Below are 14,382 nucleotides of genomic sequence, written 5' to 3'. Positions count from 1 at the left end.
CTATATATTTCTGCCCCCCCCCCACATAAAAGCACCATCCGAACGTGGCCGATGCCAGACCCCTCTGGCACCTGTGCAGGTGGCACGTAAAAAACACCCACTACACTCGCGGAGTGGTTGGCGTTAGGAAGGGCATCCAGCTGTAGAAACACTGCCAGACTAGACTGGAGCCTGGGGCAGTCCCGAGCTCCCCAGACCCCGGTCGAAACCGTCCAACCCGTGCTAGCGCGGAAAACGGACGTTAAACGATGATGATGATGAGCTGGTAGAAACGTTAGCACGCCGGGCGAAATTCGTAGCCGTATTTCGTCTGTCGTTACGTTCCGAGTTCAAATTCCGCCGAGGTCGACTTTGCCTTTCATCCTTTCGGGGTCGATAAATTAAGTACCAGTTACGCACTGGGGTCGATGTAGTCGACTTAATCCCTTTGTCTGTCCTTGTTTGTCCCCTCTGTGTTTAGCCCCTTGGGGTAGTAAAGAAATATATATATATATATATATATAAAATATATATATATATATATAAAATATATATATATATATATATATATATATATATATATACATCATTAACACATATAACACATACAGGCATGTATAAAAAATACATGTATTCTATAATTAATTATCTTTATTACTCTTCTTCTTATTATTATTAAGGTGGAGGCCGCAATGGCCCAGTGGTAGGGCAGCGACTCGCAGTCATAGGATCGCGGTTTCAATTCCCAGACCGGGCGTTGTGAGTGTTTATTGAGCGAAAACACCTAAAGCTCACGAGGCTCCGGCAGGGGATGGTGGTGATCCCTGCTGTACTCTTTCACCACAACTTTCTCTCACTCTTACTTCCTGTTTTGTTGTGTACCTGTATTCAGGGGCCGGCCTTGTCACTCTCTGTGTCACGCTGAATATCCCCGAGAACTACGTTAAGGGTACACGTGTCTGTGGAGTGCTCAGCCACTTACATGTTAATTTCACGAGCAGGCTGTTCCATTGATTGGATCAACCGGAACCCTCGTTGTCTTAACCGATGGAGTGCTTCCTCCTATTATTAAGGTGGCAAGCTGGCAGAGACGTTAGCATGCTGGGCAAAATGCTTAACAGTATTTCATGTCTTTACGTTCTGAGTTCAAATTCCACTGGGGTCGACTTTGTCTTTCATCCTTTTGGGGTCGATAAATTAAGTACCAGTTGCGTACTGGGGTCGATCTAAACAACTGGCCCCCTCCCCAGAGTAGAAAAGATTCTTCTTCTTCTTATTATTATTTATCTTACCAATTCATTGCATGTAAACCTCCACACTTTGTTTTGTATCATTCCCCTCATCCTTTGCCCTGGTGGCAAGTAAACTATTATTATTACTGTTGTTGTTACTAAAGCAGCAAGCTGGCAGAATCGTTAGGATAAAGGATGAAATGCTTAGTGGCATTTTGTCGGTCTTTACGTTCTGAGTTCAAATTCTGCCGAGGTCGATTTTGCCCTTCATCCTTTCAGGTTCAATGAAATAAGTACCAGTTATGCACTGGAGTCGATGTAATTGACTAACCCCCACCTCTCCCAAAATTTCAGGCCTTGTGCCTATAGTAGAAATGGTTATCATTATTATTAATAGCTTCATCAGCGGCGGCGCCCTCATCATTATCAGCAGCGGCAGCGACATCATTGTAGTTATCATCATTGTTTTTGTCATCATCATCATCATCATCACTGTCGTCGTCAGCATCATCATCATTATCTCTATCGTCATCATCATCAGTCATCATCATCACTGTCATAATCATCACCACCACCATTGTCATCATCACCTTTGTCATCATCATCAACACTATCATCATCCTTATCACTGTCATCATCATCACCGTCATCATCATCCTTATCATCATCTCCATTGTCATCAACATCACTGTTGTCATCATCATCACCATCGTCATCATCATCATCACCGTCATCATCATCCTTATCACTATCATCATCATCATCACCATCATCATCATCCTTATCATCTCCATTATTATTGTCATCATCTTCACTGTTGTCATCACCATCGTCATCATCATCTTTGTCATCATCATCATCACCATCATCATCATCATCCTTATCATCATCATCTCCATTATTATTGTCATCATCATCACCATCGTCATCATCGCCTTTGTCGTCATCATCATCACCGTCATCATCATCACCGTCATCATCATCATCACCGTCATCATCATCCTTATCACTGTCATCATCATCACCGTCATCATCATCCTTATCACTGTCATCATCATCACCGTCATCATCATCCTTATCATCATCATATCCATTATTATCGTCATCATCATCACTGTTGTCATCATCAGCACCATCATCATCATTATAGCATTTCTTTCATTTTTTTACCCTTAAGTAAATATCGAAATCTTCAAGTTAAGTGATTCTTGGACGAGAGGGAATACGAGCGATGCTACCGATGCTGTGATGCCAGTCTTGGAGGTGGCGTGGGAGGTGGTGCTGGAAGCACAAAATTCTCAATATTTCTTCTTCGTTTTTCTTCATTTCATCTTTCCATTTTCTTTCCCCTCACCCGATTTCCCTTTTACCTTTTTATCTTTATTTTTACTTTTTTTATTTATTTATTTATTTTGACTTTTCATTTGCGTTCTGTTTCCTTTCAGCACACTGAGAAGGGGCCACTGTATATAAAGTCTTCCCTATTGAAAATAATTGAACGCACACACACACACACCACACACACACAGGCACACACGCACACACACACACACAGACACACACACACACACAGACACACACACACGTACACACACACATACACACACACACAGACACACACATACACATGCACACACACGCACAGACACACACACACACACACACACACACACACACACACACACACACACACACACAGAGACACACACACAGAGACACACATACACACACACACACACACACACACACACATACACACACACACACACACATACACACATGAACACACGCACAGCTATTTCCCTGTGGAAGCTACTTTCAATAGGATATTAAAAGCTATTTCTAACCTGGCAAAAGAAAAAAAAACCCAGTAATAATAATAATAATAATAATGATAATAATAATAATATCAATACAAATAACATTTTATAAAAATAGTAACAATTCACCACAATAATAACAATGATGACGGTGGGGTGGTGATGATGATGATGATGATGATGATGGTGATGATTTCATTTCACATCTTTTTTTCAGGATTTCATAAAACTGTTTTTAACTGCTGCAAATTTGAATAAACTGTTCTTGTTGCAACATCATTTAAACTTATCCATCTCCCTGTGTTCTTGTCACCATGCATCACCACCGCCACCACCATCATCATTGTCATCCTCAACAACAACAACAACAATGGCTAAACACAGCCTAGAACATCCTACCCCTGTCCTTTGCCGGCATCTACCAGTTATTCAATTTGAAATTTGGAAAACCTATTTCACCTATATAAATATATATCTATACACATGTATGTATGCATGTATATACATATATATATATATATATATAATATATATATATATATATATGTATGTAGCTTTCGCTGTGTGGTAAGTAGCTTGCTTACCAACCTCATGGTTCCGGGTTCATTCCCACTGCATGGCACCTTGGGCAAATGTCTTCTACTATAGCCTTGGGCCAACCAAATCCTTGTGAGTGGATTTGGTAGACAGAAACTGAAAGAAGCCTGTCGTATATATATATATATATATATATATATATATATATATATACTTTATTTAAGCAGCAGAAAATTCAACAAAATCTGTTACTCTGAGTTTCTCGTTGCTGTTCATCAGACAGTTTTTGCTAGAAAAACTGTTTGATGAACGGCAACGAGAAACTCAGAGTAACAGATTTTGTTGAATTTTCTGCTGCTTTAAATAAAGCATATTACTCTACCACTGGTATTTGAGTACTCTTTTTTCCACCTTGTTTCACATTTATGTGTTTACTCCGGTATATATATATATATGTGTGTGTGTGTGTATGTTTGTGTGTCTGTATTTGTTCCCCCAACATCGCTTGACAACCGATGTTGGTGTGTTTACGCCCCCGTAACTTAGCATTTAATGTTTCGAGCGGAGCTCTTTGTCAGAAACATAGAAAAAGGAAAGATCCAAGGAAGAGAAGAAGGAGGAAAAAAAATCGCCAACAATACACATGCGATCACATATTGAATGCATATGTATGTATGTATATATATATGCATGTTTGCATATGTGTCTGTGTATACACACACACATATGTACACACACATATAAAGGCATGGCTGTGTTGTAAGAACCTTGCTTTCCAACCACATGGTTTCAGGTTCAGTCCCACTGTACAGCACCTTGCAAGGCACCACTAGCATCTTATCCAATCATGTGATCCTAAAAATACAGATTGAGATTTCACACACACACCAATTCCTCTTTCAGTAGTACCTTGGTTTTAGGATCTGAATTCTGTTGTGGTGGGCAAGTCTTCTCGAGTACAGCAATGTGCCACATATCTCGGCCCTCTGTCATCTTTTTCAAAAGGTTCAGCATTTTGAGAATGGCCTTCAGTACTTCATCCCATGTCTTCCCGGGACTCCCTCGTCCACAACTTTCTTCTACTTTAAGTAATACATACACGGAGTCGCAATGGCCCAGTGGTTAGGGCAGCGGACTCGCGGTCATAGGATCGCGGTTTCGATTCCCAGACTGGGCGTTGTGAATGTTTATTGAGCGAAAACACCTAAAGCTCCACAAGGCTCCGGCAGGGGGTGGTGGTGATCCCTGCTGTACTCTTTCACCACAACATTCTCTCACTCTTACTTCCTGTTTCTGTTGTACCTGTATTTCAAAGGGCCGGCCTTGTCACTCTCTGTGTCACGCTGAATATCCCCGAGAACTACGTTAAGGGTGCACGTGTCTGTGGAGTGCTCAGCCACTTACACGTTAATTTCACGAGCAGGCTGTTCTGTTGATTCGGATCAACCGGAACCCTCGTCGTCGTAACTGACGGAGTGCTTCCACACAATATATACACATTGGAGGCATAGTGGGCGAATTCCTTTTGAGTGTTGGGCCTCATGGAGGCAATGATCAAGACTTTTGGCATTATGTCACGCTTGAGAAGAAGACCCATCAAACTGAGCAAAATCGCAGTCGTGGCAGATATCTGAAGAGCGACTGAATTCCTTGTGAGTGATGGGCCTCATGGAGGCAATGACCAAGACCTTTGGCATTATGTTTGCTTGAGAAGAAGACCCATCAAACCGAGCAAAAGTGCAGTCATGATAGATATTGGGGCCACACAAATGGCACCAGTGCTGGTGGGACATAAATGCACCCATTACACTCTCAGAGTGGCTGGCATTAGGAAGGGCATCCAGCCATAGAAAACCATGCTAAATCAGTGGAGTCTGGTATAGCCTTCCAGCTTACCAGCCCTGGTCAAACTGTCCAACCGATGCCAGCATGGACAATGGATGTTAAATGATGATGATGATGATGATGGTACATGCCAACAGAAACAAAGCTAAGATTGATGACATTCAGATGATGAATATTTAAATATAAATATAGAAGTATTTATATTAATAGATCCAACTTACCAAACATAGCCACAGCTCACAAGCTGAAACCAGTCAAAGAGTTTCTGTCTATATTGCACGTGTTGATGGGGACTTTTATCTTTGTCTGACCATCTTTTCAGCCAGTGTATATATGTAGGCATATATAACCGAACCTGTTGCCTCATCGCTTCCTGTTACTTGAATTTAGGCTATATAATTTGTGTGTATATGTGTATGTATGTGGTTGTGTATGTACAGATTTATGTGTCTTCTTGTGTGTGTATGTGTATGTGAGAAGAAATATAGCAGTTTGGTATATGCATGTATATATATATATGTATATATTGAATGTATATCATTATCATCATCATCATTTAACGTCTGCTTTCCATGCTGGCATGGGTTGGACAGTTTGACTGGAACTGTTAAATCAGAAAGGAGCACCAAGTTCCCATATGCCCAGCTTGTTCAATGCAATATACGTTGTTCTACATGTCACCTATGTGAAGGCACATGGCTTAGTGGTTAGAGCATTGGGCTTACAGTTGTGGGGTTGTGAGTTCGATTCTCAGACTGGGCTGTGTGTTGTGTCCCTGAGCAAGACACTTTGTCACTTTGCTCCTATTCACTCAGTTGTTGAAATGAGTTGCAACATCACTGATGCCAAGCTGTATCGGCCTTTGCCTTCACATCGGTGGCATGGAGAGGAGAGGCTGATATGTATGGGCGACTGCTGGTCTTTTTTATAAACAACCTTGCCTGGACTTGTGCCTCAAAGAAGAATTTTCTGTGTGCAATCCCATGGTCATTCATGATTAAAGAAGGTCTTCACTCTTTTACCCTTGTAGTGATGCTACTGTGTAAGGTTCAGCGCGCATGCGCATGTGCGGGAAACTGACCCCTTAGGAACACCATCGATCACTCTCGATCAACTCGATCACTCTCTCTGGCCATTTCAGCCATCGTGAACAGATGTGCATTTGGTAGTCTCTGATAACTACACCGACTTAGCCGCGGACGACATCGAATCACTTCAACCAACGAACAAGAAGCTGTACAACAGATTCGGCTGTCGTTTTCCCTTCAGAAATTCGTACACCATCACGAATAATAAACAACACTGCTGTCTTTCACCGATAACCTGACTTTGTCTGTTATATCTACCTAAATTGTATGTGACGGGATCGGATCGACACCCCTTCAGTGATACCAATTCCAGATCCTGTTACACCCTTATGCATCAGCTAAGACTTTCTTCAAATGCTATTTTGAGAGCAACTAAAAAATCTCCTCCCTAATTTTCTTTTCCTCTTCCTCTGTCAATTTGTATAAAGCCATGAGTAGGAAAGCATTTTCCTTGGTCACATATTTATGCCATTCTCACAGCTTCTCCATTAGTCAACTCCTGTTTAAAATTTCCTTTTGGCTAGCAGCACTGGCAAAATATTTTTTATTTTTTTCTCTTAACATTTTGGCTTGGATAACTTTTGTGTGTTGAATAGCTGTTAAGGGAGGTATTTAGTTGTAAAAATATCACTTCTTTCTGTTTTTCACTATTTTAAGAACAAACATTTATCTTGTCTGCTTGCTTGTCTTTTTTTTCCTATAGAAATTTTAAGGGGTTTCCTGTTTTTATCACTATAATCAAATGTCTGACAGCAAAAATTAACAATTTCTTTTAGATATTAAAGTCTTGTTGTTTTTTTCCTCTCCCAAATGGTTGAAAAACTGCAAAAATAAAAAATTAATCTTTACCCTTTTATGTTCAAAGTTTACATAAAAGAGAAAGAAAATTAACGATTTTCCACACAGTTTCTCCAATTAAAAAATTTTAAATGCTGAGAGCAAATTGGAAACGTGTCTGGTCAGAGCAAACATGAAAGCAATAAATAATAATACTCTCTTTTCTCTTTTACTTGTTTCAGTCCTTTGACTGTGGCCATGCTGGAGCACTGCTTTTAGTCGAGCAACTCGACCCCAGGACTTATTCTTTTGTAAGCCCAGTACTTATTCTATCGGTCTCTTTTGCCGAACCGGTAAGTGACAGGGACGTAAACACACCAGCATCGGTTGTCAAGCAATGCTAGGGAGACAAACACAGACACACAAACACACACACACACATATATATATATATATATATATATATATATATACACATACATATATACGACAGGCTTCTTTCAGTTTCCGTCTACAAAATCCACTCACAAGGCATTGGTCGGCCCGGGGCTATAGCAGAAGACACTTGCCCAAGATGCCACGCAGCGGGACTGAACCCGGAACCATGTGGTTGGTTAGCAAGCTACTTACCACAAAGCCACTCCTGCGCCTATTATAATAATAGTTTCAAATTTTGCCACAAGGACAGCAATTTTGGGAGATGGGATAAGACAACTTCATCGACCCTGAAAGGATGAAAAACTAAGTCAACCTCGGCAGAATTTGAACTCAGAACGTAAGGATGGACGAAATGCTGCTAAACATTTTTGCCCGGCACATTAATGATTCTGCCAGCTCGCCGCCTTAAAAATAATAATAATAATTTTTATTTCTTTACTACCCACAAGGGGCTAAACACAGAGGGGACAAACAAGGACGAACGGATTAAGTCAATTACATCGACCCCAGTGCGTAACTGGTACTTAATTTATCGACCCCGAAAGGATGAAAGGCAAAGTCGCCCTGGCAGAATTTGAACTCAGAACGTAGCGGCAGACGAAATACCTATTTCTTTATTACCCACAAGGGGCTAAACATAGAGGGGACAAACAAGGACAGACATAGGTATTAAGTCAATTACATCGACCCCAGTGTGTAACTGGTACTTAATTTATCGACCCCGAAAGGATGAAAGGCAAAGTCGCCCTGGCAGAATTTGAACTCAGAACGTAGCGGCAGACGAAATACCTATTTCTTTATTACCCACAAGGGGCTAAACATAGAGGGGACAAACAAGGACAGACATAGGTATTAAGTCAATTACATCGACCCCAGTGCGTAACTGGTACTTAATTTATCGACCCCGAAAGGATGAAAGGTAAAGTCGACCTCGGCGGAATTTGAACTCAGAACGTAATAATCCTTATTACTATAGGCACAAGGCCTGGAATTTGAGGGGAGGGGTCCAGTCGATTACATTGATCCCAGTGTTTCACTTAATTTATTGATTCCGAAAGGATGAAAGGTAAAGTTAACGAGCTGCGGAAAGACGAGCCTAACAAAAGGAACCCACAAATTGTTGCAGGTGGCATTATCTAAGCGCGTGTCCACACATTTTTGTCATCATTGTCATCATCATCACTGTCGTCGTTGGCATCATCATCATCACTATTGTCATCATCATCAGTCATCATCATCAGTCATAATCATCACCACCACCATTGTCATCATCATCACCATCGTCATCATTACCTTTGTCATCATCATCATCACCGTCATCATCACCCTTATCACTGTCATCATCATCCTTATCATCATCACCATCGTCATCATTACCTTTGTCATCATCACCATCACCCTTATCACTGTCATCATCATCCTTATCATCATCTCCATTATTATTGTCATCATCATCATCATCATCACTGTTGTCATCATCATCACCATGGTCATCATCACCTTTGTCATCATCATCATCACCGTCATCATCATCCTTATCATACCTAATCTGCCACTCAGAGGATGCTGGCAATAGACCAATCATCAACCCCAGTGCATAGCTGGTACTAATTTCATCGACCTTGAAAAGATGAAAGGCAAAGTTAACCTCGGTGGAAATTGAACTCAGAACCTAGTGACAGACAAAATGTAGCAAAACAATGACTCAGCCCCCTAAGGATTCTGCCAGCTTGCTGCCTCAACCACAACAACAACAACAACAACAATAATAATAATAATCCTTTCTACTGAATGCACAAGGCCTGAAATTTGTGGGGAGGGGACTAGCTGATTACATCGACCCTAGTACTCAACTGGTACTTAATTTGTCAACCTTGAAAGGATGAACGGCAATGTTGACCTCAGTGGAATTTGAACTCGGAATGTAACAACAGACAAAATACTGCTAAGCATTTTGCCTGGTGTCCTAATGATTCTACCAGCTCACCACTCTATTAAGAATATAATAATAATAATAATAATAATAATAATAATAATATTAGCTTGTTTTCTAAAGTAAGAAAATGGCGATTTTTTTTTCTTTTTATTCCCTAAGATATGTGTTAATGGAATGAGTGTTTAGAAAGCCAAGGAATTGGATTGCAGTGCAAAGAAGAAAAGCGTTAAAATTCTTGCAGGAAATGCAAAAGTAACAAAACATGCCTTGTGTCTTTGATTCAACAAAGCTGTATCGATGATATTCTGTTGAAAAACAAACTGCACCAAAAATGGGAAAACGAAAATAAAATAAACAAGAATAATCAAAGGAAGAGAAAATAAAATAAAAAGTGAAATTATAAAATAGAATGTGAAGAAGACATTTTTGTGAAATTCTGCCGAATCAAAGAGGAGATGTATTTATTTTGGAAGGAAATGAATCAGAATTTCAGAAAAGTTGTCTGTTAGAGAAAAAAAAATTGGAAGAGATATTTGGTAAAGTGAATATTGATACAAATTATGTAGAAAAATAAAGAAAATTTGTGAAATATTAATGATGTTTCAAGGAAACAACAGATAACGTTTAAAAATAACAACGGAAATAACATACAGGAAATATAAGAGAAAAATAAAATAAAATAAATCGATGAAACAATATAAGTAAAAATAGAAGAGTTGAAAAAGATGGTTTTGGGGGGAAAATATGACAAGCAACTGAATAAGCTCAAGAAATTCGGTTTTGTTCCTGGTTTTTTTTTGTTTTTGTTTGGTTTTTGGTCTTTTGTTTTGATTTATGAGATTTGTTATTATTTTTGTTTTAATAACTGCTGCTTGAATTACAGCATTAAATAAACAACATGTTTATCAAAGTATATGAGGTGTGTGTGTGTGTGTGTGCGCGCGTGTGTGTGTGTGTACGTGTGTGTGTGTGTGTGTGCGTGTCATTTTAATGAAAAATCACTCTGACAAATGGCAATTCACTTCTGCTTCTCATCAACACAACTGAATTTTTTCTTTTTCTCCTTCCTCTCCTCCTTCTTGCACTTCTATGTTCTTTTTCAGTTTCTTCTTTCTTCTCCTTCCTCTCCTCCTTCTTGCTCTTCTATGTTCCTTTTCAGTTTCTTCTTTCTTCTCCTTCTCTTCTTTTGCATCTCTTTCTTCTCCTCCTCCTCCACGTCTTTCTTCCCCTCCTCCTCTCCTCTCCTCCTTGCTCTTCTCTGTTCCTTTTCACTTTCTTCTCTTCTGAACTCTTTCTTCTCCACGTCTTTTTTCTTCCCCTCCTCCTCTCTTCTTCCTCCACGTCTTTCTTCTCCCCCCTCCTCCTCCTCCACGTCTTTCTTCCCCTCCTCCTCTCCTCTCCTCCTTGCTCTTTTCTGTTCCTTTTCACTTTCTTTTTCTTCTCTTCTTCTGAACTCTTTCTTCTCCACGTCTTTTTTCTTCCCCTCCTCCTCTCTTCTTCCTCCATGTCTTTCTTCCTTCTTCCCGTCCTCCTACATTTAACGTCCATGTTCAACACTGGCATGGGTCGGAGGGTTTCGTATGTTCCAACAAGTCCTCTGCTCCCTCCCCCCCAATCTCCACTTCAGTATGGTTTCTATGGCAGCTACATGCCCTTTCTAATGCCAACCACTCAACAGAGAGAGACGCGTGTGCTGTTTTTTTTTTGTTGTGACATCAGCACCAAAGAGGTTACTTGTGCATCTTGCAAGACTAACCCCCCCCTGACTGAGAAGAACAACAAAAGAGAGGGAGGCAGGCTTATTTGACAAGACGAAGGGCTTCAAATACGAGAGAGAAGGAACCGGAATTACTATTTTCTCAATGATATATTTCTAAATCCTGAGATTTTAGATATCTAGTATTCTGTATGTTCTTTCCTGAAGTACCAAATATTATAGGGAGCACAATGGCTAGAGTGTCAGGCTCACAACCATGAGACAGTGAGTTCGATTCCAGACTGGGCTGTGTGTTGTGTTCTTGAGCAAGACACTTTACATCATGTTGCTCCAGTTTACTCACTGTAGAAATGAGTTGTGATGTCATGGGTGCCAAGCTGTATCAGCCCCTTTGCCTTTCCCTTGGGTAACATCAGTGGTGAGGAGAGGAGAGGCTGGTATGCATGATCGACTGCTGATCTTCCATAAACCACCTTGCCTGGACTTGTGCCTCAGAGGGGAACTTTCTAGGTGCAATCCCATGATCATTCATGACCTAAGGGGGTCTTTACCCTTATACTATCTTTGTAGTGAGTGCATGTGTGAGTATATGTGAAGGTGCATTGGCTCAGTGGTTAGAATGTCAGGCTCACAATCACAAGGTAGTGAGTTCAATTCCCGGACCAGGCTGTGTTGTGTTCTTGAGCAAGACACTTTATTTCACATTGCTCCAGTTCACTCATCTGTAGAAATGAGTTGCAATGTCACAGGTGCCAAGCTGTATCGGCCCCTTTGCCTTTCCCTTGGATAACATTAGTGGTATGAAGAGGTGGGAGGCTGGTATGCATGGACGACTGCTGGTCTTCCATAAACAACCTTGCCTCGGAGGGGAACTTTCTTGGTGCAATCCTATGGTCATTCTTGACTGAAGGGAGTCCTTACCCTCAATTTTTTTTCTGGCCATACATTCTGATTATGTATATCTTTTATTATATGTTATCTTTTACTTGTTTCAGTCATTAGACTGTGGCCATGCTGGGGCACCACCTTAAATTTTTAGTTGAATGAATTGACCTCAGCACATTAAAATTTTTTTGAAGCCTGGTGCTTATCTTATTGGTCTCTTTTTCTATCTATCTGTCTATATATGTATACACACACACATGCAGGAAGTAAATAGACACCTGTAATTTTCAAAATCTTGTATTTAATATGCAAAGTGAACAATTGAAATATAATCGATAGGCGCAGGAGTGGCTGTGTGGTAAGTAGCTTGCTAACCAACCACATGGTTCTGGGTTCAGTCCCACTGCGTGGCACCTTGGGCAAGTGTCTTCTGCTATAGCCCCGGGCAGACCAATGCCTTGTGAGTGGATTTGGTAGACGGAAACTGAAAGAAGCCTGTCGTATATATGTATATATATATATATGTGTGTGTGTGTGTGTGTGCATCTGTTTTTGTCCCCCAAGCATTGCTTGACAACTGATGCTGGTGTGTTTACGTCCCCGTCACTTAGCGGTTCGGCAAAAGAGACCGATAGAATAAGTACTGGGCTTACAAAGAATAAGTTCTGGGGTTGATTTGCTCAACTAAAGGCGGTGCTCCAGCATGGCCGCAGTCAAACATACTTTAGTATTTAGTTGACATTCCATTTGCAGTTTTTAATTCAGAAACTATTTTTGGCATTGAACTGATGCGCTTTGTGATTGTCTCTTGTGGGACTTTTGACCACTTTTCACACAACAATCGAAACAATTCATCTTTAGATTTAGGTTTCTGTTGAGTTTTTCCTATAGCTCTATCTAGTATGCTCCAAAGATTTTCAATTGGGTTCATGTCAGGAGATTGACTCAGCCAAGGAAGCTTTTTTATCCCATTTTCAAATCAAATTCTTGATTGGGAAGCCTCCAGACCCAAACACATCCACTGTTTTGAAAATAATACAAATCTGGATTCATCTGAGAAAATCATTCTATTCCAAATTGAACAAAATTTTTCTGACATATCTTTAGCCCATTTCTTTTCATAATATTAATTGGTTGAAGGAGAGGTTTTCTCCTAGCTGATCGTCCATAATATCCAAGCTTATGCAGATATGTAACCCACATTCTTGGACTAACTTCTAGCTGTTTTGCAATGTCAGAATCCTTCGAATGGCGTTCGTTTTCCACAATTTTCTTCAAACATTGAAGCTTCCTTTCTGAGGGCCCAGGTTGGTCGGGACAAGAATCTGTTGATTCTTTTCCTTGGCTTTTGAATTGCACCATAATTCTATAAACAGTAGCAAGAGGAATTTGAAGATTTTTAGCAATTTTTTGCTGGCTGAGACCAGCTCAGATTGCCCCAAAATACGACCTCTTTGAAAATCTGACAGTTCTGCTGAAATTTTTGTGCGTGGCAAGGTTACTCTTCGAAAATGTTTAATTTAATGGCACCTGGAATGAAAAAGAATAATTACATTGTAAATTCTTCACTGCCGAAAGCATATTAAGATGCATAGATCAGAAATTTTGAATATTAAAGGTGTCTACATACTTCTTGCATGTCTGTGTATATATGTGTTTGTGTGTGTGTGTATGCATATACATACATATATATAAATGTATGTATATGTATAATTATAAATATATATATATGTGTGTGTTTGTATGTGTGTATACATATGTCTATCTATCTATCCATCTTTCTGTATCACTGTATATACATACACACACATTTACACACACACATATGTACACACGTTCATATATACATGCATGCATACATACATGCATATATGCATACACCCCCACCCACATAGATATATGTATGTGTTGGAGGTGGGAGCCAGAATGCCTGAGGGGAACTTGTCCAATTCTTCCCCCCCCCCCAGAAACCATAATCAATAAAGAAATGCTAAGCTGTTTAGGAGAGTTTTAGAACTAAACAACTTGTTGGGATTAGGGTCTTAGAGTTTGGTACGGGCGGCAGTAGTAGTAGCGGTAGTGATGATGGTGGTGATAGTGGTGGTGGTATTGGTGGTGTAGGAAGGAG

The 14,382-nt window shown here is 40.2% G+C and overlaps 1 long non-coding RNA gene across 1 annotated transcript in view; it reads left to right on the top strand.

The window, feature by feature from the left end:
* Positions 1-5,917: 5,917 nt before the first annotated feature.
* LOC118767984 overlaps positions 5,918-14,382 on the top strand; it is a 23,600-nt gene continuing 15,135 nt past the window's right edge. Inside the window, exons 1-2 of the long non-coding RNA XR_005003905.1 lie at positions 5,918-5,932; positions 10,146-10,149. This is a non-coding gene — a long non-coding RNA (uncharacterized LOC118767984). The remainder of the gene's footprint in view (positions 5,933-10,145; positions 10,150-14,382) is intronic.

The sequence above is a fragment of the Octopus sinensis genome, linkage group LG26 (assembly GCF_006345805.1).
Source record: "Octopus sinensis linkage group LG26, ASM634580v1, whole genome shotgun sequence".
Taxonomy (NCBI): domain Eukaryota; kingdom Metazoa; phylum Mollusca; class Cephalopoda; order Octopoda; family Octopodidae; genus Octopus; species Octopus sinensis.
The sequence above is the reverse complement of the archived record's forward strand: the minus strand, read 5'-3'. Positions and strand labels throughout refer to the sequence as shown.